Consider the following 5,946-nt stretch of genomic DNA (forward strand, 5'->3'; position numbering starts at 1 on the left):
TTTGCATCCTACCAAAAAAAAAAAGAAAAGCCTCCTTATCGATCCTTTCCTCCCGAAAAGTTAGGAAATTACTTTTAGATTCGAGGATTCGGAATCGTACAATACAACACTTAAATATTTCTTTTTACTCTGCCGGTGGCGAGTACATCTAATAATCGGTTATAATCGAATCGGATCGGCTAATTTCATATCAGTGATGCCAATCACGATGAATATAGGGATGTAGCGCAGTTCGGTAGCGCGTTTGTTTTGGGTACAAGATGCCGCAGGTTCAAATCCCGTCATCCCTATTTTCTTATCAATGCGCAAATCATGGAGCTTAGGGGGTGGAATAGAAAATCCCATTCATAAGAAAAATCTATTCGTTGTTTTTCTTTGGAAGAATAAGGGGTGGGCCCTTTTGTCGTCCCGCCACCCTTACTCTCCCAAAGAAAAACTCCAGTCAGTGGTGGAGAAGCGCCTTTAGTTCAGTTAGGTAGAACGCGGGTCTCCAAAACCCGATGTCGTAGGTTCGAATCCTACAGGGCGTGTTTATGATCTCTGAACTAACAGAGTGAGTCTGCTTCATATGTGTTTTAAAATGTAGAAGCAAGAAGAGACAGAAAGAAGAAAAATATCTATATATATTGCTATTGTCGCCGGACATATCTCTTTTACCGGATGAGCTTTTCTTTCGGACTCACTACAAAATAGAATAATCGGGTGCTAGAAGGAAACAGAAATAGAAATGGGAAAAAAAAAGCATAAGATATCTATAGATATCTGTATTTCTATTTCCCATTCATTTAATTGTCCTATCAGACCCAAAGTTGTTAATTTTTATCTAATATCCAACTGGTCACCACGTCTGTATTGTGAATATGCGGTTACAAATGAACCAGCTAAGGTTATTGGGATCGAACCTAGCACAATTCCGGATAATAATGCTTCAACCATTTAAGTTCGTAGATATCTAATACAAATACTCACCCAGGCAGGTTCAATCTCTTCAACCAGCGAGCAATTTTTGGTGGGTACAGTGAATTGCTAAGCGCCCGTGCGTGGGCTCTCCTTTGTTCCTTCCCCCTATAGAAGACGATACTGCTATCTCACGGAATCTTAATCTTGTTCGATCCAACAAATAATGCTAAAGTTAAAGTTAGTACGGATGTCAAAAAGGCAAAATAGCTTGGTAGAGTGAGCATGGGTTTAAATACCAAATTATCTAACAGATAATTTAGTATACAATTTTATGATATTTTTTACTAAATATTTTTGTTATTGACTAAGACTTTCTCAATTTGACTAGAATAACACCGGAAAGTGTGCTTTTGTGTGGGAACGACTGATCCAATAGGATAACGAAGACTTTTTTTTTTAAGATCAAATTAAGTAAGAAAAAAAAAAGATTTTCTTATAGTTTTTTTTCTTATCGACTTAACTTAAAATGACGCAAAAGGAAGGATTACAGATAGTCCATAACAACTTGTTGCGTACCCACCGGTACTTTTTAGTATGGCTTGCCGCATCGAAGGGAGGATAGCTATACTTATCCAGTATATTTACGATATACCCTTGGTATAATAGTGACAACCTTTTTGGATTGATTCCGGTTCGGTGAGGTGCGCTGGCGGATCCCTGACCCTTCAGTGTCGCTACTTCCTTACAAAAAAAAATCCTTTTAAGTTGAGTATCACGAGATAGAAATACGGAGCTAAACACGTCTGGGAATACAGGAGAACGTCCCTTTGCCGACATCATTACTAGTACTTGATACTGGGTCATCCACAGCATCACTATACCCTCCCCGTTTATAGCAGGTTGGCTTTTTGTCAGTACAGGTTTAGCTTATGATGTTTTTGGAAGCCCCCGCCCTAACGAATATTTCTCTGAGAACCGACAAGAAGTTCCTTTAATAACCGGCCGTTTCGACTCGTTGGAACAGGTTGATGCGTTTACTAAACCATTTTAGGAGGCACCAATGGCTCTAGATAAAACTCATCCAATTTTCACTGTTAGATGGTTAGCTGTGCATGGATTAGCGGTACCTACGGTTTTCTTCCCAGGTTCTATATCAGCAATGCAATTCATTCAGAGATAGTTTTTACATGAGTTTTGAATCTATGACACAACCAAATCCAAATAAACAAAGTGTAGAATTGAATCGCACAAGCCTTTACTGGGGACTATTACTGATCCTTGTACTTGCTGTCCTTTTTTCTAATTATTTCTTCAATTAAGGATGGAAAACGATCGTTAACTTCGAGCGAAGGAAGATCAAAATCCTAATCATTCGTGACCGTTCATGTCTTAAGTCGTGACCGAGTGGTGGAACCAAACGAAGTAGGGTAAGGGGAGGGGGTGGTACAAACGACCAATACCACTGGAAGGATTCCTTTGTGGTTGATCGGGACTGTAGCTGGTACACTTGTAATAGGATTGTTAGGGATATTTTTTTACGGAGCCTATTCGGGGCTGGGATCATCTCTCTAAGGATGGATATATCTAGTTGGTAATTACTCGTCGGTGATTTTTTTGTCTAATCCGATTTACGTACTGAGCAAAATGAAGTTGGGGGTGAGTCTATCAAGACTGTCGCTTCTTCGTTCCTACTTCACGCTACGGTTCAAAAAGGAGAAAGCTTTATGGCTGAGTCTATTCATACTTAAATTCTTTTATAGGGATAGATGTTCTGTGGGTTTATTTGGAACAATATGGTCTACATATAGATATATATTACTCCAAAAGGTTACTGGATTTCAGTGACGCATCTTTCGAATAAACTAAATACTCGATCGATTCTTCTTTGAAGAAGAATCGATCGATAATCAACTTGCTTGATGGTACGATCCAGCCCGCACAACCAACAATTATTAGTATCAGCTACAGCCCTCAAACACACAGATATACTAAATCCTCGCCTTGTCCCTGGTGAGGAGGGGGGGCAGACCAGGTTCAGTTCAGACCTGACCCTTGATCCGTAGTTTAGACTTAAAAAGGGGTACAATGCAAAGTAAGTGTGGAATCAGAAATTCATTTCTGCCAACTGGACCTTTTCATACTGTTTCTTCTTAAGGACGAGAAAAACCTGTGCCAGAGCAACTGACGCAAAAAAGACTAGAAGACCTTGAATACGTAATGGGTCTTGGAGTACGATTTCCACTTCCCCCTGACCGAAACCACCCACGTTAGGATTATTAGTCAATGGCTGATCGACCTTGACGAATTCACCTTCTGAAACGATAAGTTCGGGACCGGGTGGGATAATATCAGTAATTTCACGACTCTCGGATAATTCTTCAATAACAACTTCGTAACCACCTTTACCCTCTTTACGAACTACCTTCTTTATTTTTCCTGTTACCGAAGCGGCATAAACCGTGTTGTTGCTTTTACTCCCGTCCGGATATATTTGTCCTCTACCCCTGTTTCCTCCAACATAAATTGGATATTTAAGGAAGTGCGCCTCCTTATTGTTAGCAGGGTCCGGCGCAAGAATTGGAAATACGATCTCACTATATGGTTTGCCTGGAACCGGACCTATCACGATTATGTTCTTTCTGTCGGGGCGATAGTTTTGGAACGATAGTTTTCCCATTTTTTCCTTTGTTTCGGCCGGAATCCTATCGGGAGGAGCCAATTCAAACCCTTCGGGTAAAATAAGAACAGCACCTACATTCAACCCACCCTTTTTCCCATTAGCAAGGACTTGTTTTATCTATGTATCATAGGGAATCTTAACGACTGCTTCAAATACGGTATCGGGAAGAACAGATTGCGGAGCCTCCACATCTACCGGTTTCTTTGCTAGGTGGCAATTTGCACATACAATGCGCCCTGTAGCTTCGCGCGGATTCTCATAATTCTGCTGTGCAAATATCGGATATGCGTTTGAGACGGGTGAACAGCTCACTTTACCAAAACCAATGGATACTACTAGTGATAGAACCAACCATTTTTTCATCCAGTTATTCGTAATTCTTCTTCGCATAGATCTATGATTGTTGCCAAGTCTCCGCCCAAACGGATCGTTTCCGGACCCTGCATACAAAAGTACTTCCCTTATTTCAATTTAAAATCCATTGGTACTTATCCTCTTTCTCGGCTCATTCCTTCAATTATTAGTGAATGGCTAAGAAGCGTGGGATAGGTGGGTTGGATCGTTACGAAAGATGCGTCCAATCCGTCGTCTGTCGTCAGACGCGGTTTAGGTTTTAGAATCTTCATTCACTCATTGTGTGATGAGTCGCTACAATTGAGGGGGATGTACGATTCAAATGACGAAAAATCCGATACTTAAATACTGTATCTGAAATGACCGGGAAAGTTGAGACGAAACGAGAAATTGCATATTTATTAGGAGCCAACCCGAAATGTTCAAAGGAGGACCCTACAGAAAGTTCCCAACCGTGGGGGGAGTGGAACCCTACGCATGGATCAGTTAGTAGAAGAATAGAGAACGCCTTCATTGTGTCATTCAAGCTATAAAATAATTCTTGAATCCAAGGGTTTGGAACTGCAAGTCTCTTTCGACCCGTTATAAGCAATAGAACCGAGATTATGATGCTAATTGTATCGGTTACTAATTGCAAAAGTAGCTGAATATTTGCTTCATTATACATTACTGCCAATCGAATAGTTTCGTTGTACGCATTTGTATCATAATTCCAGAATTGAGTATCTATCGAAATTCCAGTTGCATCGTTTAACCAAAGCAGCGCCTCCGTCTTCCGAAGCCGATTCAAAGCCCTCTCCTCTTGAAAGGAGTTTATGAATAGTTGTGGTTGATAAACGTTCCACCAACCCCTGATCTGAGGTTCTATAAAGCTATTTTTGAGACTGATTGAAATCGCGGAAGGAAAGAGTAATAAATACCCGATATACCGGATAGAGGCTAATGATTGGTTTTTAGCTAACATGAAATCATTAAGTACTGAAAAATTCGATTGACTCGTCAATTCAGCCTTGAATCTCGACAAGGTACGAGTCAAAGATCGGGGTACCAGGCTTATGGATTCATAAGCCGTTGTACCACCGAAACGATCGTAGCCAGACGGTTCCTCGGTGGGTTCTCGATTCGTTCGAAACGATGGACGGTCTGTGTAAAAACGCTTCACGCGAGGATCAGAATCATTCAAGGTTGCTTCAATCCAGGCTAATTTTCTATTCATTTCTTCGGAACTAGTCGATTGGTCACAGACAAACCTCTTCTTTAAAGAGGCATAACTCTCCTCCGCCTCGTCTTTCCGAAAAAAAGCAAGCCTTTTTTGTTCCTCGCCCGTACTCTTACCTTTGCTGTGATTCTTTTTGAACCCTAGGGTTAGTGATCGAGTATTTAGAGTATTCGACGACCGGTACGAAGACAGATCCGGATAATCTTCTGCAAAAAAATCCTTTATGGTATGAGCCTGAACTAGCGAAGACGACCCAGAATGCTTCATCTCAAGAAAAAACTGCAAAAATCTTTCAAATTTTAAAACCAATAGGCTTAGTCTACACTCTAGGAGACTCCAATATATTCGAATTTTACTTTTATGGAAATCCCTATCTGTAAAAGTTTCTACGATTGGCAGTGACTCTCCCAAAGGAAACGGTTTTGTTTGTTTGAAAAGTTTTGTCCTTAGAGACTTTAGGCGCTTACTAGCCTGATAAGCTCTATCCAGGGAACGATATGAAAAACTACGAAACCATCGAAGAACAATCCAAATATATGATCTCATATGTCATTTCGATTTCGGGAGAGGATCCACAAGGTGGAGTACTAATCGAATTAATCTTCATTAGTTTACGAATCGTATTATGAAACCCCTAGTACCTGTCCTATCCCGATTTGGTTGATTATTTACCTCTTCATCCACTCGGCGGAATTTCATAAACCTTCAACCGATACGCGTAGGAAGCGGGCGAGTTCGGCTGCTTCTTCCTCCATTCCTCCCAGAGTCAAATCCTGATCAATTCGATTTAGAG

The 5,946-nt window shown here is 40.8% G+C and overlaps 2 non-coding genes across 2 annotated transcripts; both read left to right on the forward strand.

Moving 5' to 3' along the window:
- Positions 1-216: 216 nt before the first annotated feature.
- Positions 217-290, forward strand: TRNAP-UGG (transfer RNA proline (anticodon UGG)). The gene has a single exon. It is a non-coding gene; the product is annotated as a tRNA-Pro (tRNA).
- Positions 291-456: 166 nt separating this feature from the next.
- Positions 457-530, forward strand: TRNAW-CCA (transfer RNA tryptophan (anticodon CCA)). Its single transcript has one exon. It is a non-coding gene; the product is annotated as a tRNA-Trp (tRNA).
- The last annotated feature ends 5,416 nt before the right edge of the window (positions 531-5,946 follow it).

This window comes from Azolla caroliniana, unplaced genomic scaffold, assembly GCF_043228905.1.
Source record: "Azolla caroliniana isolate FFs.n. ecotype wild unplaced genomic scaffold, voAzoCaro1.0.p SCAF_73, whole genome shotgun sequence".
Classification (NCBI taxonomy): domain Eukaryota; kingdom Viridiplantae; phylum Streptophyta; class Polypodiopsida; order Salviniales; family Salviniaceae; genus Azolla; species Azolla caroliniana.